Raw genomic sequence first — 25,975 nt, 5'->3', positions numbered from 1 at the left:
CATGTTTCCTCCTTAGTTATTAACACTTAGCTAGATTTTGGCATATTATATCTTCCAAATTTAATTTCAAATTCTTAGAAAATCATTGAAGTATCATTGTATATGTGAATCATCCCATAAATGAAAACAAAAAGAATGAATCTATGAATGAGTATCTTCCTACCTGGTGAATTTAGCATTCAAAACTGACATTTTGGTTACATGGTGTAATAGTTTTTTTTAAATTATTTTACTTACATCCCAAATGTTATCCCCACTTTCGGTTCCCCTGTCCCAGAGTTCCTGACCCAACTCCCCCTCCCCTTCTCCTCTGAGAAGGTGCCCCCTTGACCATGCCCCTTCTCTGGGGCATCAAGTCTTTACAGGATCAGGCATATCCTCTCCCACTGAGGCCAGACAAGGCAGTCAGTCCTCTGCTACATATGTGCCAGGGGTCTCAGACAAGCCGGTGTATGCGCTTTGATTGGTGGCTTAGTCAAATATATGAATCAGAAAGAATATACAGCATGAGTCAGATAGGGAAACACCCAACTCTCATAAGAACCTCCCTGGAAGGAAAAACTATTTTAAAGTAGGTCAGGGAAAAAAAGTGTGTGTGTGTGTGTGTGTGTGTGTGCGCGCGCGCGCGCGTGCACACACACACGCGCACGCATGAGAGAGAGAGAGAGAGAGAGAGAGAGAGAGAGAGAGAGAGAGAGAGAGAGAGTGAGTTTTAGTGGGATAGTTCTGCAAAGACAGCTGGCAGAGAAAACAAGCTAGACACAAGTCACAAATGACTATTAAAAGAATGAGAAGGAGCCAGAACATTAGAATATACTGCCAAAGTTAACATAAGGTCAGGCAGAGAATTTCAGGCAGAAGACAAGAGAAGCTGAACTGAATAGAGCATCTTGAAAGATTAAATTGTCCAGAGGCTAGAAGCTTCCAGGCCTACACCTAAGGATAGCTAGAACAGAAAAGGAAACACTACGAGCTAAGCTCAAGCCATGTAATCACACAGCTTGGGTAGAGCTCTCATCTCATCATTTCATCTCAGGAAATAAAATGTACATGTACAGACAGGATGAGAGAGTTGAATGAATGATGACTGATGCAGCTTCCAAATAATAGATGTCAGATCTCTTGCTGGTATTAATTTGGCTAAAGTTAACCACACATAAGACAGCAAGAGAGCATGTCAGTGGAGTACATATAGATCAGGTTCCTCCATAGAAAGTAAATGTGAATGGAACAAATGAAAAATACCCACTACAGAAATAGCACAATATAAAACATGTTCTTGACGTCTAAAATATCTTAGTTTCAAATACAAAGGTTCCTAGTCTCTCCTGTGTTTTTCGACAAGTTTCTTCAATATCTGGAGATTTGTTTTCAGTAATAGCAGAAAATCCTTTGCATGGAAATCATTATGTTGGAAGGTCATGACTTAGGGATTGTTAGCTTGTGTTTGGGCTAAAAAGATCAAGATCAAAATTTCAGGGTTATTTTTAAAAAGTTAAATTTACTATGTAATTTTTTTGATAAAATAAATTTGTGTCTTTCATCCTTGCCACTCCTCTCACAACTGGTAGGGCTATAGCAGAACTAGTTATATTAATGGAAAGTTTCCCAAATCATCCTGAGTCAGTATTATTCTCATAAGCTTTTGTATATATGTACATACAAAATGAGCATAGAAGGCTCAAAACTGCCTGCATCTGTAACTTCAGTATCTGTTTATTTTACAGTGAAGTGAAATTTGCTTGAGAAGTATTTATATATTCCTCATATAGACTATATCTGTGTTCAGATGTAGTCCAGTTTAAATAGCAAGAATTAATCCATTGAAGAGAGACACAATTTGGTTGAAACATCTGTTTGATATTCTGTGCAACTAACTCCATACAAAAAGAACACAATCTTACTTATAATAAACATTTTTTGTAACAGCAATCATGCAGCTGCAGAAAACATAGTTTATCATTAGATAATCACATCCTTGGGGGATTGGATGCACCCAACTGTGTCTTAGGCTTTCTATGCTTGAAATTTAATTTTCTCATCAATGTCAGAACTGTTGCTTTCCCATATTGCTTAATTAATAACGGAACTATAATTCTATCCTCATAAACTATATTTAAGCCTATATGCTATATGTATGTGTGTATAATAAAAACAAGACTAAATATAGGTAACACAGACTTTTGCATATCTGATAAGTGCATTTACATTTTATGCCCTCATATTAAGTTATTCTAGTTTGTACATTTTTCCATCCCTGTAAACATCAACTGATAAAGCTGATTTAATTAGAGAGACATAGTACAGTTATTAAAGTCTTGCTCATCGTTGTTCTAAGTCATCAGCCCAGATTTAAGAAAATCAAGATAATGGTAAAAATAAAGGTGAATAAGAAGTGAAAGGTAGGAGGCAGAGACAGGCGGATTTCTGAGTTCAAGGCCAGCCTGGTCTACAGAGTGAGTTCCAGGACAGCCAGGGCTATACAGAGAAACCCTGTCTCGAAAAACCAAAAAAAAAAAAAAAAAAAAAAAAAAAAGAAGTGAAAGGTAACTAATGACTTTTAAAATTGATCCTAAATCCTAATTGTCATATACAATCAACAAGATATATTTTGTTAAGTGAGAAAATATTGGCCATTTCTGGCATTACAGTAAGAGGGAATTTACATTCTTTTTTCTTAGTAGTTAAAATCAAAATTATCCCTCATTACAAATCCTCCTTCTTTTGCAACAATATAGCTAAATGGCTGGTGGCATAAAGATCAGTGATGGCTCATATCATGTGCAGTGTAAATCAGTTTTTGTACAGGCTAGCCTTTGAGCTTTTGAACTGCCTCTGGGATGAATCCCTTCCACTAGAAGGGTAGTGAGATTATGAGAGAGGCTAAGAGATGGATTTCTAAGGCTACTTCAGTTTGGCATTCTTTTAATTAGTATAAAGCCAAGTGAAATATTATAACAATTACTCAACTAGTCAGGATACTTCTTGAATTACTTTTACCACTATTGAACAAATATATTGATCCTCAGAGGAGGATGAAAAACTCATGGAGCAGGATCACTCCTAGTTGAAGTTGTCCTAAGTCAATTTTGTTTCTAGCTTGCAGCCCACTCATGAGTGAGCAAAGCCCCGTTCACACCAAATAACTGGACAACCACTAAATACATGTTTGTTTCTATATGCTATTGCAATGTTATGAGTTTTTGTTTTGCAGTATGATTCTGACCATCATTAATGTGCCTTTCACCCTGTTTTATTTTAGTCTCCCTTACTGACATTAGCAGAACTTTGTTTTATTGTGATGGTGGTTTCCACTCATTTACTTGATTTAAGCTTAGCATGTGCCATGCGTTTTTCATGATTTTCATCATGATACTTATATTGGGAAGATATAGGTAAATAGAACAAAGTTCATGAATGTAAAGTTCATCTAATTACTTCCTTATCTTATTTGTGTTGTATTTTTAGGTATATCAGTCATCTGATTAAAACAGAGGGCCTTCTCTTACTTAATGACATCCCTATTTTTCTAGTTTCTCTGAAACAAAACATTAAGACTTATATTAGCCAATATAAGTCTCAATCATTCTTGAATTATGTTCATCAATAAAATCTAATGAAATGGATTCAACATACAGAATCAGACTACATCTTACCACATCCACAGCTACTATTCTAATATGATTCATCTCCCCTTGATTGAATGGTCTGAATAGACATTTACCTGAACTCTCTACCTCACTTTTCCCCCTTCTTATTGCTGAGTGTTAACATCAAATCTAAAGTGATTGTCTAAAAGTATTAGATAGTGTCATTCTTTCGTTAGTGAGATTTTCAGAAAAAAAAAAAAAACAACAGTCACTGAAATAACATTTAAGATCTTAACAAATGGGATTGGAGAGATGGCTCAGCTCTTGTAGAGGTCCTGAGTTCAATTCCCAGAAACCACAGGGTGGCTCCCAGCTGTCTGTGATGGGATCTGATGCCCTCTTCTGGTATTCTGAAAACAGCAACAGTGTACTCACTTAAAATAAATGAGTAAATAAATAAATGTTTAAAAAAGATCTTATCAAATAAGCTTCATGAGAGCAAAGGTTATATTTTATTTATTGATATTTCTGTGGGAACCTACAGTACCTGTACCATAATAGGTGCTTGCCTAATATTTGTTGTTTGAATTAATGAAAACAAAATTGGTTACAAGTTGTAAAAGTATTTGAGTGGTTGTCTTAGCCTATTGTGGTATTATATAAAAAAATATCTGAAGCTGGATTATTTACAAAGAATGGACATTTCCTGGTTCTGGAGACTTGGAAGTCCATGTAGTTTAGGACCCAGTTTCTCTGATTCTGAGAAACTCAATGATGCAGCCTCTGGAAGGGTAGAGTGGTAACTCTCCTCATGATAGAAGAGCTATATATAGAGAAAGCTCACTTCTATAAGCCCTTTTATATAATGGTACTATTTTTATAGTAGCCTCATTTATGAGGTAGAGCTCTCATTACCCATGTGTCTTCCATAAGGCTTCCCAATGCTGTTGCACTGGCGTTTATACATCCTTAATGAATTTGTAAAGGATTAATTCAGAACATAGAAATTGCCGAGTTTAAATCATTTTTTCATCTAACCTCACTGAATTTCTATCTCTTTTATTACATGCATTGTATTTAACTTTGAGGAAATAACAACTAAACATGTTTGGGCTCCCTCCACCCCCCTTTATCTTATATTCCTCCTTCCTTTCACTGTACTTTATGCGGGGAAACAATTTAGAACATCTTGATATCCCCTTACAGCATTTATACACATGCACAAGCACACTCTCTGCACCCCCTACATACATGCAAAAAGTAGGCTGATAGTTGTGGTTATAAGGCATGAATACTAAGGCAAATATTGGGATTGCATGAGATTAACTTAGAAAAGTGAAGAATGATTTTGATAGTTCCCTCTTTTCCTAGTGTTAGAATTGTGCACAGTAAAGTGGGGCTGGAAGGAATTCTACAAGATATCTTTGTCTTTCTCTTTTTGATAGTGAACTTTATGTAATTTTTAGAATATTTTCATCTATAATATGAAAGCCATGTGCTACTTCCACTCCAGTAGTGACAAGCAACAGGCCCCAAAAACCTGGGCACTGTCCCGAGGCGAAGAAAAGTTCATGGAAACTTAGTCTCCTGGAACTTTGGCATTCTGTATAACGAATGCTCCAATGTCCTTGCTTTAGTTGGTAAACGGATCTATGTGCTTTTGCTTAATATTGCTTTATTATAAGTGCCTCTATTTGACATATAGCTAAGTTAGATTCTAGGCAGTCCGTTAGCTGACCCTGGGCATGGATAGCTAAATCAGTGCCCTACACAGGAATTTACCATTATCTAGGAAGAAGGAAGTTTGTGATCTAAGGAGAAACCTGAGTAGATACTTAGAACTATAGATAGCTGAGTTACACCCACATACAAGTATTTACAATGGCCTAGGGGGAAGGTGGACTATACAATAGACTAGAGTAGGAACTATGGCAAGGGCACAAAGCCCTTGCCCCTGACTTCTAAGATTAAGTGGACCTTAGGTGGAGCTGCTTTTGATTCCCAGTTGTTAACATTGAATTTTATCCCAGTTGGTTCCTGCCAGTCCTTCATGTAGGCATTCCTTTGTTTTATGTAAGAATCCAGTAACCTCATTATACCTTGCCGGTGTGTCACCTAACTTCCCTATTTTCTTCTGTATAAAAAGTTTGATGCTCGATTTGACAAATTACGTTCAGATCCACACTCCCTTGTGTCGAGTCTGTTTGTCACCTCAATTCCCGCCCATCTGCCAGAACCCCTGATTCCCACGGATTGAGGGGGTCCAACTAGGCCCAGTCCATGGCATTCATGTTTTGTAATCATGTGGAAAACTGAATAATAGCATTTCACCAGAAAATAGGAATTCTACATTTATTTCAGTTTTTTATTTTATTCTGTCAGTCCTAGAGATGGACACTCCTTTCTTTTGACATAAGCCCTCATGTTTTGGAGATCATTATTAAAATACCTTCTGCCCTTCTAGTCTTTGGTTTTTGATAATGTCAGATCATTTAACCTTTATTCCTAAATCCTATTTCTAAAACTTTAATCATTTTTTTATTACTTTGCTGTAAATCCTCTTCAAATTCTTCCCATATTAAAAGTTGAAAGGCTTGTATTACCATTCTCCACTAGGGGATTTTTTTCCATTTTGGTATCAAATATATAACCGCAGAAGGATTAAACACACAGACTCTTCTGAGCCTGATGCTTAGACAAAATATACATATAATATATACCTTGTATAAACATTATTATAGTGCTGTTTTATGTCAGTGACATAATTGTTTTGTTTTCATAGCATTATTCAATCAATTTCATATGATATTAAACAATTTTTCTTTGTGTACACATCATACTCTGAACCATTTATAATTCATGCTTCCAAGAATTTATACTCATGTCCTTTTGTGATTTTTAGATTTAGGGCATTATTTTAATTTATGAGAGAAATTCCTACTGAAACACTATAAGAAATTTACTAAAAAATTAAGAAGAAAATTTTTAAAAAAAGAAAAGAAAAAAAAACCTTTTGGTCCCACCAAAAGAATTGAATTCCATGATAGGTGCCTTACTTTCTCATATTACCAAAGTCTCCTCTTCTTGTGAGGCTAAAAGGCTGATCTGGAAAGAATTTCCAATTCTTCTTTATAGTTACAACATCTTTTGAAGATCACTAAAGACAGCAAGGTAACCATTTGTTCCTGCTTGCTTTCTAACCTATACTGTAAAAATAAAAAGATTCATGGATAGAAACTGCAAGCCAAATATAATATCTTTTACACAGATTTAACCACTAAAAGCAACTCACGTATTAAGCTGAAAATGCAAGGATAAGATGCACTGGCTTAGCCACTCATGTTGGCAACATTCATTAATGGCCAGAATTGGGAATCTGAGCATATAATAAAGTGACACTGGGCCCGCCTATTCATGTGATCTTCATTCTACTATAACATCTGAATTATAGCTTACTTTGAAATTAGTACTTATAAAACAAGCAAAGGTCTTTTATTATCAAAGTTTAATTGAAAAAGTTTTTTAAGTTTTTAAGTAAAGATACAGATATTTATGGTTAACATTATACAGGTAAAACAATGGTGTTTCAGTGGAAATGCTGTCTATCTATAGAATGTAAAAGGGTGCCCTGTGGCCACATGTAGTTATTGAACTTTTGAAATACAGCTATTGAATTGAACTTGTAACTTTATAAACTCAATAAAATAAATTTAATTCCATTCAGTGCATTGAGTTGAGTAATTGAACTTATCATTTAACTTTAATTTAAAAGTATCTAATCACGTGTGTTAAGTGCCTATTGCTTTTGTTGTTACTTGTTTTCCAGATTCCTTCCTTGCCAGAAGAGGTTATACTACCCATGACAGCATTGAGAGGACAATTTTAGACCTCTGTTTGGGCTATCAATGGATTAATAATAGGCTACCTGAAATTTACTAAATTAAAAGAAACAGAAAATTTTATGAATAATATAGCAAATATTGCAACCATGTAATTTCAAAGTTCTTCCCAAAGTTTATCTATTGTTACCCTTGCCATTTGTTTCGAATAATTATTCCTAATTTTCATACAAATTAACTAATTGACTTCTAACTTGTAACATTTGGGGATGCCATTTGAAACCCAGTATGTTTTTACTGGCTCCTATTTTTAGTTCTTTACGGAAGGTTTTCAGTCAAGGACTATTTGAATAAACAATGACAAATATATGTACATTTTTTTCAAACTCTACACTTGGAAGTAATGCAGAAATCAATAGCATTCTTTATGATACTATAGGTTATGTTATCTTCACTATATTCTACAGCTGTTTTATATCTTCCTTTTCAGAAGCTATCCAAAGTAGACATAAAGAATAGAAACATACTTTAAAAATTAAATTAAGTCTATGAAAATAACATTTATAAATTTCTTAGAATTATTGCTTTTTGGTTTAGAATTGTGAGGTATACCAGGTTCTATGGCCCTTGAAATTCATAGCTATCTAATGACAACATTGATTTCTCTGGAGTAAGTGCCTCGCTAGAAAAACTCAAATTATTATTATTTTTTGCTTTTGTAATAATTATTTTATTTGTTTACATTTCAAATGTTGTCCTCCTTCCTGTCTCCCCTCCATGAACATCTACCTCATTCCCCTCCCTTTGCCTCTAAGAGGGTGTTCCCCCACTCCTGCTCACCCCTCTAGTATCTCCCTTCTCTGGGGCAGCAAGCCTGGACAGGATCAAGGGCCTCCCCTCCCACTCACAGCACTAGTTATGAACCCACTCATGTATACTCTTTAGTTGGTGGTTTAGTCCCTGGGAGCTCTGAGGTGTCTGGTTGGTTGTTGATATTGTTGTTCTTCCTATGGAGTTACAAACCACTTTAGCTCCTTCAGTCCTTCCCCCAGTTCCTCCATTGGGGTCCCCCTGCTCATTCTGATGATTGGCTGCAAGCATCTGTATCTGTAATGCTCTGGCCTAGCTTCTCAGGGGACATCCATATCAGGCTCCTGTCAGCAAGCACTTCTTGGCATCAGCAATAGTGTCAGGATTTGGTGTCTACAGATGGGATGGATTGCATGGTTGGGTGGTCTCTGGGTGGCCTTTCCTTCAGCTTCTGCTCCATTTTTGTCCTTGCATTTCCTTTAAACTGGAACAAAAGAGAAGGTTACAAATGATTTTGAGATTTAAAATGTTTAATTGGGTGGGTGGCCCCATCCCTCAACTGGGGACCATGTCTATCAACTGGAGGTGGTCTCTTCAGGTTCTATCTCTTGCTGTTGGGTATTTCAGCTAATGTTATGCCCATTGGGTCCTGAAATCCTCTAGAATCCCTGGCATCTGAGATTTTCTAGTGCCCCCCAGGCCCTGCCACCACTGCTACATATTTCTATTCATTCTCCTGAGCCTCTGGACTTCTCCTGTTTCTTTCCATATCTGGTCCTGCCCCCTCCCCATTATTCCTCCCCTTCCTCTCCCTGACCCAGGTCCTGCCTTACCTCTGCCTCCTGTGATTATTTTGTTCCCCCTTCTAAGTGGGATTAAAGCATCCATTCCTTGGCCTTTCTTTTTGTTAAGATGTACTCACTGATAAGTGGATATTAGCCCAAAAGCTCAGAGTACTCACGAAAACCTGAAATTATTATACCAGGAGTATAGTTGGTCTATAACTTACAATTGTGACTCAGATATATTTGTGAAATTTTACCTTTTATATTGAACTTTAGCTTACAGAAATTTCCTTTGATGATGTAATGGAAATCATGCTGCCTGTCTTCAATTCAGAGTTTAAAGTCAGCTAATTCCATCCTTTTAAGATCCTTTCTCTTCACTGTGCTGATAGGGATTTTAAGGTCTGTTCATAACTTACACAGAATGCTTGCACTTTCCTAGATGTGTGTTTTCACTGTATAATAAGCCACCTCAGAAATAAATGCCTTAAATCTTAAACTTGTTATTATTGTGCACAAATCATCAGGCAGGAGTTTGTCATTGCACCTGTTGGGTGAATTTGGTTATCTTAAGAAGTGTTGATTTGTCTGGTGAGTCATCTGTCAAGAGTCTGGGACAACTATACTTTCCTGTAAGTGATCTTTCATCCTTCAGTAAGATAGTCTAGGCTTGTTTGTATGGTGATGGCATGAATCCAAAAGACTATATACAATTGCAAATAGTCTATAGAGATTCCAAGTTAGCACTGACATATGACTGCTGTGTTTCATTCTGTTGGTCAGTCATTGTAAGATTAGATCAGTTTTACAAGGTGGGAGACTAGATCCTATCTTGTGATTGCAATGTGTGACTTAGGGTAATCTGTTTGGTATTGAGTTGCTATGGTGACATCAGAGGAAATGAACCAGGGTGGTGTGCAGGGCTTCATTTTTTATCACTTCTCTCTAAAGGGCTTTCATCTATTTGGTTGTTGGATTTCATCTTGTTGCTTGGCACCACTGTGAGGTATCTGAATTTCCTATTATGTCCTCTGATTATGATGGCTACGAACTCTATGTTCTCCTTATCCTGATGCATGATTCATTAAGCTTTCCATTTTATATTCTAATTAATTTTGATTTTCTACTGGATTACCTCTATTAACCACATATTTATTGCCATATACAGTCATAAACATTTTCCTGTGTTAGTTCATGTTTTTGTGCTCTACTAGTTAGTACCTCTCAGGGAGAGAGAATGTTTAGCCTGATTTAATTATTGCTATTCTCCTAACACTCAAAGCAGGGAGAAATTAAGTTATAATAATAAATGTTAATGCCTAATAAATGCCCATCTGCCTACAAACCTCCCTTCATTTTTGGTTTGTTTTGTTTTCAATACATCCTGATCACAGTTTCCCCTCCCTCCATCCCTCCCATTCTCCCTTACCCCAACTCCCTTTTGTCCCAGATCTATTCCTTCTCCATTTCCCTTCAGAAAAAAAAAAGCAGGCTTCTCAGGGATATCCACTGAGCCTGGCATAACAAGGTAAAGTAAGACTAGACACAAACACTCATATCAAGGATAGGTGAGGCAACTCAGTAGGAGGAAAAAAATAATCAGGTCTAAGCCCATTAGATGTGTGAATCTTAAAATGTATGAGAAGTCTTTATAATAAAAAAAATGAGAGGAAACAATGTCTATCTCATGTATTTTGGCTTATTTGACTGAAACCATTGTTTTTAGAAATAACATGTCTGCTATTTATTTTTGTTTCCATGAGGAAATTATTTAACTTTGATAGTCAAATTATCTTCTCCGTAAGGATACTGAATAGTATGAAACAGAAGATTTGGATCAAGGAAACTTATGAGGAGAAGACAAAGCCTTATCAATGTCTCAAAATATCCTGCTTTACAAGTTTAAATTATTTCCAGTGCATCCCAATCACATTGGCTCCTTAGAAGGCTGAAAGTTCAGTTAAGGTACATTATGCTATTTTAATTAATTTCATTGTTCAAAATTTAAGGTGGAAAATCTACTCTAAATTAATCTGTAATAGATGAGATTACACTAAATTGAGTGTCAACAAACTAACAACAACCAATTTGTACGGCTCTTTTGAAAGCCACTTTCATAAAGCATCATTAATTCTAATGAAAGAAAAAATTTAGCAAAAGTACTCAGAAAAATAATAATAACTATATAAAAATAAGACCAGATAGGCTTGAAGAATACATTAAATTACTATTAAATTCCTGTCGCTGGATGGTCAAGTTACTGTCCCTTCTTTATTTTTACTTTCTGATTTTACATTTTGAAGGATGGCAATCCTGTGCAACATATGGCAATGTTTTCAAGCTAGATATTGTTCACTGTTACCTTATAGATAGAACCCTGATATCTTTTACTGAGGTTCAAGATTTGCTATAGGCTTAAATGGATTCTAAATACCATTTCCTATCTTGCTTTGGAAACTATAGTTAAGTGATTGGATAACTCTCAGAACAAACCTTGAACTTTGACCTTTTAACATTGTTGAGACTTCTATAGACTATGGGGACTATGGAAGTTGGAATAAAGGTATTTTGCATTATGCTAAGTTTAGGTATGCCCCCATAGACCCATATGCTTAAACAAGCCTATGGGGGCCATGGAATATAATGTGATGGTTTGTATATGCTTGGCCCTGGGAGTGACACTATTTGGAGATGTAGCCTTGTTGGAGTAGATGTGTCATTGTGGACATGGGCTTCAAGACCCTCACGCTAACTACTTGAAAGTCAGTATTCTGCTAGCAGCCTTCAGATAAAGATCTAGATCTCTCAGCTCTGGCTGCACCATGCCTGCCTGGACACTGCCATGCTCCCACCTTGATGATACTGGACTGAACCTCTGAACCTGTAAGCCAGCCTCAATTGAATCTTGTCTTTTAGAAGACTTGCATTGGTCGTGGTGTCTGTTCATAGCAGTAAAACCCTAACTAAGACAATGATCATTTTGTAAACAAAACAAAAAATTGTCCCACAGGTAGAGGAGGAAAGACTTGACTTAGAATTTATGAAAAAACTAGACAGACATATTGCAAAGGTCATGTTATCAGTTAGTCAGATGTGTGACTGGGCTCTGCCTTCATTGTCTCAGAATCTCCAGTGCTCCCAATTCCAAGTTTAGTCACAGACATCCTATTTCCTCTAGATAATGTATAAACCAACCAGATTGCTCTCATTCTATCAGAAGCATTCTTATTTACGCTAAAAAGGAAAGAAGCTGGCAATTTTTAAGAAGCTTCAGAATTCCAGTTTTTAACCCAGTGGTTTGCCAGAAATGAAACCCAATATTTTTCATCTTAGAAGTAGAATGTATGATTATTTTGTTTTCCTTATTTATCTTTTCTGTATTCAATCCCTTAAGTAGAGATGAGCTACGGATTTTAAGATAAATGTCACTTCATATTGAGATTGTAGAATACCAATTTACATTTGGATAGGCTTCCAACTCTTGGAGAATATATATGAATTATTGTTCAAGGGACTGTTCGGGTTTGCATAAATAAATCTGACAAATAAGTCTTTACCTTGTAATTGATTCAGTATGAAGGGAAATGCTTTGTACAATACCACATTTCATATAAAACTTTGCCTATCACTAGGCATGTTATATATTTGTTGATGGAAAGCAAATAGTTAACTGCTAGATTCACTGGGAGATTAGCATCTATTTTGTAGAGTATTCTGGTTGTTCTTGTTTCTGGTAAGATGCAGTGGAAATGACAGAAAAATGTAAGAATGATAGGGGGAAATAATTCTAGTTGTTAGGTACACATAAACAGTTGGAAGGGCGATACTTTTCAAATTGAATTCTCTATACTCAAGGATGATAGAAAGCAGTAAAATCTAAAAGAAGACAGTATTTGAGGGAATTATGGACAAAGAAACATCTCCTTGTATATCATTTGAAGCAAGGGAGAAGAATCACACACAGTATATAATGTTGTTAGAGCTATAATATGTGTTCTGCTTCAGAAAGAGAGAATTGATTTGTATCAGAGCTTCGGCAATGAAAGTTGTAGTATATATATAAATCACACTTTTTGAAGCTGGGCTTCTCCTGTGAATTGAATGTTTGCACCTCCTCATATGTTGAATCTTAGGTACACAAATAGTAGTATTAGCAAGAACACCATTGAGAAGTCATTAGATCATAAGGATAGACCACTCATTATGAGATTATGAAAGGAGACAGGAAGGTACTGAAGTATAGTGTGTTTAGTGTGCATAATGCTAGATTATTTACTTAATGTTATGTGTATGAGAATATGGATGTTTTGCCTACATGTATGTCTATGAACTACATGCATACCAATAGCCACAGAGGCCAGAAAAGAGAACCAGATACCCTGAACTAGTGTTAAAGACAGTTGTGAGCCATAATGTAGATTCTAGGAAATGAACCTGTGTCCTCTGGAAGAGCAGCCAATACTCTTAACTACCAAGACATCTCTTCAGCCCACCACAAGGCTGTACTTTACGCCCAGGACCAAAACTGGACAGTGACTAGAGATGATACATTCACATTCCTTCCCATCTCTCCAATCCTGGTCCACCCTTTGACTGTTCTTCATCCCACTCCTCCCCCATCTCCACGATGTCCCCACCCTTCCACCCCTCCACGTCCACCAGACCTCCCCACTTTCTTGGGCCTCAAGTCTCTTGAGGGTTAGGTGCAGGTGCTTCTCCTCTCACTGCGGCCAGACCAGGCAGTCCTTATAGTCCTGTAAAGGGCCTCAGAGCAGCTCATGTATGCTGCCTGGTTGGTGGCTCAGTGACTGAGATATCTTGGGCGTCAAGGTTAGTTGAGACTTCTGGTTTTCTAATCCATTCCTGCAACCCACGACAGCCACTGTTCTCGTTGTTAGCATTAAAGATTAATTTTTCCTCTATCTGATTTCACACGTTACCTGTTTAAAGTGAGCCTCAAATCAATGGTTGTTCTGACAAAAGCCATCATGTAATTTCTTAGTGATCACAGCCTAATTAAATCTTATAGTTGGAAAAGAAAATTTTGAACTATTTCAAATTATACTTGCTTTAAGAGTCCAAAATTATGGTCACTTTTATAGACTGGTTTCTCATTTTTTAGAAGCTGTCTATAGCTTGTATGTACTTCTAGAGTTCAATAGTATCTCCTTTTTCTTTTATAAAAATGAGGGTCTGCTTTATTCAGCAAAATTCTGCTTAATAAGGCATACTTGTAATGTTAGAAATGTGCCATCTATGAAACAAGAATGCATATCACTTGAGCAGGAGCCCTAATGAGCTCTGCAGGGGCAGTTGAGCTTTAGAATTCCAAATAAGGAGAAGCTAATTGTTAGCCAAATTCACAGTCAAAGGAGAAGGATCTGTGACTATATTAATGCTACGATTGGGAACTTTATTACACATTAGAACAAAAATGTCAAGTGTTCTTATACAATATTTATTGGTTGAGGCTACTTTTACAACAGGAATTACTACCTGGAAAATGGGAGAAGAGGTTTATTATCCAATTGCAAGGCAAACAGATCTGTATAAGGGCAAGGAATTTATCTAATTTACTATTATAGACACCAACTCTGATAAGAGTCTAGACTAAAAATGCAGTTAGTAAAAATGAATAAATAAATGAGCATGTCATTGAAGTATCTATTGAATTTTTGGTTATGAAAAATTACATAGTCTAAGGAAAAGAAGGGCTTTAATTTATTTAAATCATGTATGTTCAACTGTCCTATGGAATACAAAGAGTACACATAGAGGGACCTATGGCTCCAGCTGTATATGTAGCAGAAGATGTCCTTATCTGCTGGCATCAGTGGGAGGGGAGCCCCTTGGTCCTGTGTAGGTGAATGCCAGGGAGATGTGGAGGGAGTAGGTGGGCGGGTGGGAGAGCACCCTCATAGAAGCAGGGGGAGGGGAGTGGGATAGGGGGTTTGCAGAAGGGAATCCAGGAAAGGGGTAACATTTGAAATGTAAATATGTAAGATATCCTTTAGAAATAAAAGAAAGGGTGAGATAACTGTGGTTGAGGAAATTAATAAAGAAAACTTAGTTTACAGAAAAAGAAAGGAAAATGGAACAGTCAAGACTTTTTAAGGACCTAATGATATTGGTGAAAAAGTTTCAAAGATCTACAGTTGATGTGAAGCTACACTCACTTGGCATAGAGGTTGGTTTTTGTTTGTTCGTTTGTTTTATTTTGTTTTATTTAATAACTTTTGGCTAGAGTATTGCATTTTTATTTAATCAGAGTTCAAACCTCTTTCAGCAGCCATCTCCATACACACTGCCTTATGATTATTAGTTGCTGAATGGCTATACTTTTGGAAGAAGTATATTCCCTGATCTAACCTATAAACTATACATATACCCTATATTTTTATGAGATTGCTATAGAACTGATAAAATAAGTAGTGGCTGAGAGAAGTGAGTAATGCTGAAACTTCCCTTAAAAAAATAAAAAGGACTAGTAGTAGCTTGTAAGACTACATGGAGTTGTAGCTAAGTTGGTGCCTGTTGCCATCTGCAAAGTCACTTTGACTCTATGCATTTAAAAAGATAAGGTCTGCATTAATTGATGCCATTGCAAATTGTTTATCTTAATAAATATTTTGTACATCTATCATCATTAAATTGATGATTGTAGCTCTTAATTTAATATATGAAAATTATCTTTGGGAGTTTGATAAGAAATAAAAAATTGTAGAATAAAGAAAATAAGAGAATTTCTTTGAATGAAGGAAGAAAAATAAAGGAATATGATGAGTTCTTGAATCACTTTGATAAACTCATTTAATTTCTGTTATCATCAAGCCCCTTGTTTGTATTTGGGTATTTAGTGTTAGGGCATTTAGTCTTTGAAATATCTGTATCCTGAACTGGCTGTAATATCTTATGATGTTTATCCTTTTGATGAAATGTATTTTTAGAGGGAATTTTCAATCTGCCTAAGAAACTAATGGGATTAAATATCTGTGAATGAGACTGGGGAAAAAGCAACAATAATAACAACACATACTGTCTTCTTGGAGAAAATTTGAAAGTCTCATAATAAAAATCAAGGGGTTAATTCCTTAAATCCTATGAAGCTGTGATATATTCTGCTTAAATAGCAGTGATTGTTAAATTACTCTAAATGTTCTTTAATGTGTATTGGATAATTACATATGCTACTATTACATCTCTCCAGTGGGGAAGTCATCAGAAGGGGAGACACCATGGGGAAGAAGGCTGGAAAAACGAATAGATACTCAGTGATTACAGCCAACAAGTTCACATCAGAATTCAAAGGGATCATTTTTAGGGCGACCCGAGTTCTGAAAGCATTTAAATACAGCATAGAGCAACCCGTCACTTTCTAATTATAAATTCTTTTTGGCCTGGGAAATGAAGTGTTCTTATGGAGATCTTTTATGTTCAGCAAGTAGAGTTGAAACATAGGAAAACAGCAATGAAAGAAACCCATGCTGTGTAGAGGACTGAAGCACTGCCATTACTGAGCACTATGGGCCCCATGGGCTGTGGTAGATGACTCTTAAGCATTAGTTCATGTTTTCCCAATTAAGCATAAGTTGTGTTTCTTTATGTGCTATAGAAGTGTTAGTCATTTAGTCCCCATAAGGAGCATTTTATCAAGAGCAACAATTATAGCCAGAGACAAAGGAGCTTGTAACAGGATTATAGGCTTCCCTGACTCTAGCTGGACTCAACTCCTTACATAGCTAATTGTAATGTAATAGTGATAGCTTTTGGAAGAAAAATAGTTGTTAATAAAAGAATATGGCATCAAGATATTATGAATGAAATGATAGTGAGGAAATAAAATACGTTAAGGCTTATAGAATCACATAAATAAGTGTAAAAAATGAGCTGATACATAACATTTAATTTTTTTTCTTAGTCTTTTATTGGTTCTGGTTATATAGATATGTTTTCTGGATCTTAGTTTATATTTCCCGCCCTGAGATCTATTTGAAAGTGTTTGAACACCTTCATATTTTATTTTTAGATTTCAATTAAAGATGGGTTATCATATCGCAATATGTTTGAATCAGAAATCTTTGTTTTGCACCTATGAAAGTTTAAGTAATATCCAATCACTCTCAAATGGAGAACAATTTCCTATATATACCATTAACAGACTATATAGTGCCTGCAGGTTATAGAAATTGTATGTCAAATAATACTACTTTTCTAGGCACATGAAATGCACTCATTTGATTGATTCATAGGCCTTGTCCTTCTAGGGGACAGCAAATGTGTTCCAATTCCAATCCACTTAAAGGACACATTAGTTGTGGCATTTACTTCTCTCCTGCTAAGTGATTATGAAGTTAATTTTGGATTTCAGAAACATCTGTTTACTTCTAGCACTTCTAAAAACTAGTTAAATTTCTTCTGGAATGATTAAGGAAGTAGAATACTCATGGGTTCTTTAGGGTAATACAGGGAAACAACAAAAGGATCAGTGGGGCACTTGACATGTCATTGATTCTCAAAAACATTAACTCCTGTTATTGCCAAGGTTAACTGGACAAACCAGAAGGAGAGTTTTCCTTTTAGGTTCCATTTGCTGATTATGTGTGTGAACTTTTCAGATTAGAAGTTCTCCTTTACTGGAACCCTAATGAAGGGCACCAAGGAAACTGTGATTTGTGTTATTTCTTCAGTAGACAAAGTTAAATAGCTGCTGACATGGTAGGATACATTTGGAATTGTGAATTGTGGCTTATGCTTCTCTGTCATATCATTGTTTCTGCCTTCATTGTAGCTGGAGGTAGGATGAAAAGGTAGACAGTCCCATGGTATTTAAATATGTCTCAGAATCATATTTTTAGTACCTTTGGAATGTTAATATGCATGCTGTTTTTGTTTTTTGTTTTTTTTTTTTTGTTTTTGGTTTTTGGTTTTTGGTTTTTGTTTTTTTATTTCTTCCTGCCATTATACTTCAAGTGTTTGTGTAGCTAGGTACAATGACTAATTCTGAATTTATGGCAGAAGGCAGATGTGGCTGAGGTTTTGGTATTTGGTCTCCAAAAGATAACACTTTAGAGGGGAATGGAAAAGCCTAGGGCATAAACAATAGTTTTGGAGAAATTAATAAGTCTGAGTAAATTTTACTGACCTCAAGAGTAAATGTTGGAGTTCATCAAAAGACCCCCACTCACAAAGACCACAGAGATCAACATAGCTGCATAATGCATGAGGATTTTTATTATTCCAACATGTTGGGGACACCCCCTCTCAGGACACAGGCCAGAGGAGAGGGACCCAGAACAAAGAAAGAACACGCTTTTTATACCTTGTAAGGGGCAGATTTGGGCAACAGAGTTGCTGGCTTAGTCTAATTGGTGTAGCAAGTAACCTTTTCAGGCATTGGTTGGTTTGCATAATGATGGCCTCTGACCTAGTGACTCACTTTTCTTGCCCCCATGATGGGTTATTATGATTTGGTCAGCAAAGCAATAGTACATTTTGAAACTTATGGGTCAGCTATTAACGTCACAGCTATTAATGTCGCAGGGAATCCTATCAAGGTCAGGGAGGTTTGTGGTCTTTCTCAGAATGCAGTGTGGGGCAGGGGTAGGAGAATTTTTCTGAGAACTGTTATTTTTGTTATGGCTATTTCTCTGAGAACAGCTAATATTATTTAGGCAGCTGTAGGCTTAATCATTTTGACAGCTAAAACTATGTTTTTTACATTTGTTTAGTCAGCCAGCTTCATTATTTGTCTCTGCACTTGGCCTGTTAGTACAGTTTGGAGAGTCCTTTTCGAAGGGGGAAGGTATTGAGTGGTCTTGAATTCATTTTGGATATTACATTTCCTCTTTTTTCTCTGGTACATTTCAATCCTGAAATGATGTCTCACTTTGTTACAGTTACTGATATTGTTGTCTAAGCATCAATACTTGTACTGTACTTAAGCAATTAAGGATACATGGGCCAAAGGTTAAGAACAAAAACAGAATAAGAAGGGGTAGTAAACAGGACTTGGCATGGACCCTTACAGAGAGGCTCAGGGGTATGGTTATGATGCAGGTGCATATAGATCAGATCTCTGACTGGAACTGGTGAGATGTCTTTGGGGTGCCCAGCTTGTTCGCTGTAGCTAGTTGTGACCAGACTTCTTTCTGCACCAACTGTAAGCCTTTTAACTTAGCATATAGATCATTATTATAACAACAATGTGAGTTCAATCACATCATTTAAGACAGTGATGGGCAAGGGAGCCCCATAACGGATCTCAAAAAGAGTAAGACTCAAGAGGGAGTCGTTCTGATTCTAATAGATCAAGGGGAAGGAGCACCCAGTCTGTGCCAGTCTCATGGTTAATTTTGTCAAGGTCTCTTTTAGGGTTCTATTTATACTTTCTACCTATCCTGAACTCTGTGGTCTGTACACACAATGTAATTTTCATTCGACCTCCTAAATACTTGGCCACGCCCTGACTTACCTGAGCAACAAAGGCAGGGCCATTATCTGACCCTATTGGCTTTGGCACTCCAAACCTTGGAAAAATGTCTTCAATAATCTTCTTGACTATCTGAGAAGTCTCATTTTTAGAGGGAAAAGCTTCTATCCAGCTCAAGAATGTTCACATAAACCAGAAGGTATTTATACCCATATTTTTCAGGTCATACCTCAGTAAAGTTTATTTCCCAGTTGACATAGGGTCTGTCTTCCCGGTACCTCTTTCCTGGATCCACCATAGTGCAGCAGACATTGACTCTTTGGCAGGGCACACACTTGTGCACCACCTGTTTCACAAGGTGTTTTAAACCTAGTAGTTGATACTTAGTCTTGGAGAATGGATGGCTTGCTTACCCGTAAGTGAGTCCACTGATGTATCTGTTTGATCATAGCCTCTGCTTGTCTTTGTGGCAGGATTTTCTTTCCCTGGAGGTGTTCCACAGTCTCTTATTTTTGTTGAACTGGTGACTGGAATCTTTGGAAATGAGGGCTAAGTCCTCCGCTGTGTAGGTAAACTCGGGCTCTGTTGCCAGGAGCACCAGCAGTATCATGGCTGTAACCACTCGTGCTTCTCAGTCTGTCATGCTGTTGTCCCTTGCTATCACAGTATCTCTCTTCTGGTGACTAGGCAGGGTTTACCTTGGCAGGGTCTTGGAGGCCCTTAGTAGAACAAGTATTTCTTCTTTGTTCTTAATTCCTTTTCCTCAGGATGTCAGTAGACAACTTCTGTTGATATATGACCTCATGGACGTGGGCTGTGGCAAAAGCATACCTGTTATCTGTGTAGATGTTGAGTCTTTTTCCTTTTCTTAATTCCAAGCCTTTATGCGGGTGATCAGTTTGGCCTTTTGAGCAGATGTGTCCTCTGGCAGGGCCTTTGTCTAGATAACTTGGTGTCTGTTTACCACAGCTATTCTCCTCTGTGAACAAGGTAAAGTCTGTGCCCTCTAGGGTCTGGGTCTGGGAGCATGGTAGCTGAGTTCAGACTTTCAGGGGTGGGGTGGGGGGGTGAAGTGACTCTATCAGAGTTGAACAACAGAGTCTGGTAATGAGTCATGTGAGCAGTAGTCAGCCATCAATCAGGTTCTGCCCCAGAGTCAATTTACCTGCACCCTTGGCCAGTTATGTCACAGCAGCTACTATGTGCAGACAAGCTGTCACAAGGGCATTTTCAGGGCCTTAATCTCTGAGTGGTAATCCCTTTGTTTTTACTCTAGATGGAAAGGCTTAGTCACATCCAGGAGGCCCAAAGCTGGAGTCAACATTAGGGCAGTCTTAACCGCAAAAGGCCTGTTGTTCTTTTATTTCCCATACAAAGGGCTGTTTATCTCTCAGACACTGTGACAGAATGCAGAAGACCTGTACTGGTTCAAACCAGACACAGTCCCAGCATTGAGACGGGAAGTGGCTAACACGAAGTAGAATCCAAATTTTTGTGTGCTTTTTGTTCATTTTGGTTTAGTATTGTTTGTCATCTTGTTTCGTTTCAGTTTTTGTTTGTTTGTTTGTTTGTTTTTGTCTTGATTTGGCGATTTCTTCTTTTTTAAACATGACGTTGGGTAAGTAAGGAGGTGGGGAGGATCTAGGAGAAGTTTGGGGATGAGATAAAACATAATAAAATATATGAATGGAAAATATTAAGACTAATAAGTATAAAAATATTTTCAAAACTACCAATACAAAAAAAAATAGAAACAGAAAACAGTAAAAACAGTGGAAACAAGCAAGCAAGAACAGTCACCCTTTAGGCCACACCTGGCTTCATGGAATTGCCTGCTACTGTACTTTCCTTCAAAAATTACTTATATTATTTTTACAATTGTGGGGGTATGTGTGTCTGTGTCTGTGTGTGTCTATGGGTCTGCATCTATGTGAATGTATACATCTGAGTAAAGATGCCCACAGGAATCAGAAAAGGATGTCAGATACCCTGGATCTGGAGTTATAGGTGGTTGTAAGCTACTCATGTGGGTGCTAGGAACTGAACTTAGTTTCTCTTTAAGAGCACTAAGTAATCTTCACCACTGAGCCATCTCTCCAGCTCTGGCATTGTACTTTCTAGCTACTGGAAGATTAAGAACAAAAAACATAATGTTTGTCCAGACACAGCAATTCCTACATTTGTAGCAGAAAACTGACACCTTCTCTTGTACTGCTTTGGAATCTAAGTATTAGTGTATGCCAGGAGTATAGCTAGGCATGCAAGCTTAGTTTTCATTCCAAGGCAGGAAGAACAATAAAGGGAATCAGTGTTAACTGTCCTTTGCATGAATACATCCATTTGGCCTGTGTATGTGAGAGAAGACAGATCTGTGTCTGTGAGGATACATCACTTCCATGTGAGATGAGAGTAGGTGTACTAAGGAAAATAAGAGGAATAATGAAATGCTGCTGGGAGTCTCACTAGAGCTCAGCTCTGCAGTTTTTGCATCATGTTCTTTGAATTGTGTGTGTGTGTGTGCGCGCACGCGCACGCACACCCGCGAGATTCTACTAACACGCTATAAGCTTGGAGCTGTAGCTGGTTCTAAAGAGAGTGCCCAAATTTACAAAATATTTTCCAACCTGTCCAAGGGAAAACTTCCTTTATACTCCTCCCCATTATACCAGTATCCAGTTTGGGGTAGGGAAGAAGAAAATGACTCTGAGAATAGTTGTCTGTGTTCTGTCTCCTATAAAATGACGATAGTAAATCATTTTTAAATAATAAAAACTAGCACATTGCAATTGTACACAATAAATACACATAAGGAAAAGAGTCCAAGAGAAGGTTCAAGAACCAGGGGCTCACTCATTTGTACATTCTGGAACCCCATAAACCACTAAACTGGAAGCCAGAGTATATATACAGAGTAGCTGCTCTAGACTTTACAGAGGTCAGTAAAGTTTATCTTAGGAAGTTGTATAAGGTTCTAGATTAGGACATGACAATTTAAATATCTTTGTCATAATTTTTTCTTCTCTGACAGGACCTTGCCATCTACCCCAGGCTGTACTTGTATTCATACTCCTCCTGCCTCAGTCTTTGACTTGCTAGGATTCTTCCTTTGTGTCACCAAGTCTTTCCTTTTTCTTTCTTTGTTTCTTTGCTTCTTTGTTTCTTTGTTTTTTTTTTTCATTTCTTGTTTTCTTTCTTTTTTAACATTCCACCAGGAATGAATAGGTGAAGGCGTGCATTCATTGAAAAGCAGAAGCAGCTAACATTCTTTAGGGAGACCCCATATAATTTTCAATAGTATGATTAGTCAATATTAATAGCTTTGAGACCTTGATGTCAGGAAAGTAATTATCAAGAAAGCCTTCTTCAGGAGGCTGAAGTTACTCTAGAGGAATATTGCTGCTTCTTCTTCTTCTTCTTCTTCTTCTTCTTCTTCTTCTTCTTCTTCTTCTTCTTCTTCTTCTTCTTCTTCTTCTTCTCCTTCTCCTTCTCCTTCTCCTTCTCCTTCTCCTTCTCCTTCTCCTTCTCCTTCTCCTTCTCCTTCTCCTTCTCCTTCTCCTTCTCCTTCTCCTTCTCCTTCTCCTTCTTTCTCCTTCTCCTTCTCCTTCTCCTTCTCCTTCTCCTTCTCCTGCTCCTGCTTCTGCTTCTTCTGCTTCTTCTGCTTCTGCTTCTGCTTCTGCTTCTGCTTCTTTTTTGAATAAAGATTTTGGAATATAGCCAACACTATCCTCAAATCTTGTTATCCTCCTGCCTCAGACTCTCCAGTTCTGAGAGTATCAGCATGTTTCACAAGACACTTACTCAATTTTGAGCTGTGTAGGAATAACCTGGACTTGATTTGGATAAAATATAAATTCTGGTCTGGAGGGCCTGTTGTAGACCTGAGGGTCTCCATTTCTGAGAACTTTCAGAGGATGCTGATACTGGTATTCCTCAGAACACAACTCTTTCTTACAAAGCATTGTTTTAAGGGGACAATAATCTTTCTAAAATATGTGAAGTATGTTATGCTTATCAGGAGTCTCTAAAAGATTTGTATCTTTGCTTCCTGAAAATAAATATAAATGGCAATCTGAGACAATGTAGTCCCTAACTGCATACTTGTAGTGAACAAATACCCCTTTTGTTCTAATTAAGCATGTGAAATGGTGCTGTGTGCGTAATACATGATATTCTGATGTTAGGAAAACTGAAATTCAGGAATAGTAGTACCAAAATTCCACTAAATATAATATAATATAATATAATATAATATAATATAATATAATATAATATAACATAATATATTCAATAGTGCAATCCAGGAGGCATTTGAGGATTTTGTAGCTATGCTGCAATCATCATCCCAGCACAGAGAAATGAGACCAGTTAAAATAGATGTCCAATTGCTAGAATACTGCCTAAATTGGCTTTTAGAACACTTTTGGTGTTTGGATACCCAGATGAACTTAGAGAGATGACACACCAGAACTACATAAACCAGTATCCATTAACAGTCTTTAAACCATTCAGTTAGATTCACAATTTATCTCTTCTCTGCCATAGGAGACAAATGAGCAAATATAAGCAATTGCTTCAGTTTATAATTGAAAGGCTCGGTGGTATTGGGATTTACTGGCTATCTGCTAGAGTATTAATAATCCCTTTAAAAGGTTCAACTCCATGCACTCTTAGCAAGCATACTGGAAAAGAAATAAAACTGTAGAGGCGTTTATGTATGTTAAAGCTTTCCCATATGCCACATAGTATGTCTGAGTGTGAGAGAATTGGACTTCAGTTCACTGGCCTTTAATAAAGTTATTTAGCTATAATCCTTAGGTGGATATAAGAAAATCAGAAGTGCTTGATTCAGACAGACACCAGGTGAAATGAAAGGAAAAATAAAGCCTGGAACTCAGGGAAAGGTAATGCTACACAAGCTTTATCAAATCCTCCCACCAGCACAGTAATTCTCAGTAAAGCTCAGCATGACAGTTCCAAATAAAACAGGGACATGACAAGGCAATAACTCTGGGAGCATTAGAGTAAGGCACAATGCATTTTCTTTCTCCTCTTTTCACTTGGATTCTACTAAAACAGGTGAGGGAGCCGAAGGAGCTTTGAAATTTATTCTTGTGTGCACAGAGACATTTCCCCTTTCTTTTTGTGGCTTCTTAACCAGCTAGCCCTGTGGTTATTGAACGTCCCTTTAAAGACCTTAATCGTGAGTAAAAAGGGAAGTGTGAGTTAGCAGTGATAACAACAATGCTGTCTGACAACAAGCCACAACATCTCCTAGGCAAACAGTAATCAATAAGGATTGATTCCACACGTGAGTGTGGTGATTGGCTGGGAATAAACTGCTGTACACTAAGCTCTGCTGGATCTCTGCTGGAGTGGCTGCATGCCTTTCTCATCCTCTGACTAGGTGGTGGCACAGAGGCACAAATGGGCAACTGAAAAACAAGCTAATTTCCTTGATGCTCAAGCTTGGAAATGGCAGACCATCATGGCACATGTAGGAAACTATGAAGTAAAGGTGAAGAGTTTACAATGCATAGCTATAGCAACAGTGTGAATTTCACCTGTTAATGTGATGAATCTTGAAATAGACAAGAACTAGAAGCTTGTAGTTATTTTAAGTAAAAATATGTTGTGGAAGAAAGCAAAGAGAGCAAAGGTAACTCCATTTGGGACTCCAAATCTGGCCTTCCAATAAACCATTTCTTTTTTTTTTATTAGGTATTTTCCTCGTTTACATTTTCAATGCTATCCCAAAGGTCCCCCAAACCCACCCCCCCAATCCCCTACCCACCCACTGCCCCTTTTTGGCCCTGGTGTTCCCCTGTACTGGGGCATATAAAGTTTGCAAGTCCAATGGGCCTCTCTTTGCAGTGATGACCGACTAGGCCATCTTTTGATACATATGCAGCTATAGAGAAGAGCTCCCGGGTACTGGTTAGTTCATATTGTTGTTCCACCTATAGGGTTGCAGTTCCCTTTAGCTCCTTGGGTAATTTCTCTAGCTCCTCCACAAGGGGCCGTGTGACCCATCCAATAGCTGACTGTGATCATCCACTTCTGTGTTTGCTAGGCCCCGGCATAGTCTCACAAGAGAGAGCTATATCTGGGTCCTTTCAGCAAAATCTTGCTAGTGTATGCAATGGTGTCAGCATTTGGAAGCTGATTATGGGATGGATCCCTGCATATGGCAATCACTAGATGGTCCATCCTTTCGTCACAGCTCCAAATTTTGTCTCTGTAACTCCTTCTATGGGTGTTTTCTTCCCATTTCTAAGAAAGGGTAGAGTGTCCACACTTTGGTCTTCGTTCTTCTTGAATTTCATGCGTTTGGCAAGTTGTATCTTATATCTTGGGTATCCTAAGTTTCTGGGCTAATATCCACTTATCAGTGAGTACATATTGTGCGAGTTCCTTTGTGATTGGGTTACTTCACTCAGGATGATACCCTCCAGGTCCATCCATTTGCCTAGGAATTTCATAAATTCATTTTTTTAATAGCTGAGTAGTATTCCATTGTGTAAA

The 25,975-nt window shown here is 37.4% G+C and overlaps 1 protein-coding gene across 1 annotated transcript in view; it reads left to right on the top strand.

Moving 5' to 3' along the window:
- Positions 1-25,975, top strand: part of Mageb18 (melanoma antigen family B, 18) — a 480,694-nt gene that overhangs the window by 109,936 nt on the left and 344,783 nt on the right. The gene's annotated exons all lie outside the window — the stretch shown is intronic.

Source organism: Mus musculus, chromosome X (assembly GCF_000001635.26).
Source record: "Mus musculus strain C57BL/6J chromosome X, GRCm38.p6 C57BL/6J".
Lineage (NCBI taxonomy): Eukaryota > Metazoa > Chordata > Mammalia > Rodentia > Muridae > Mus > Mus musculus.
Note: the sequence above shows the minus strand (reverse complement) of the source record. Positions and strands in the feature narration are given on the sequence as shown.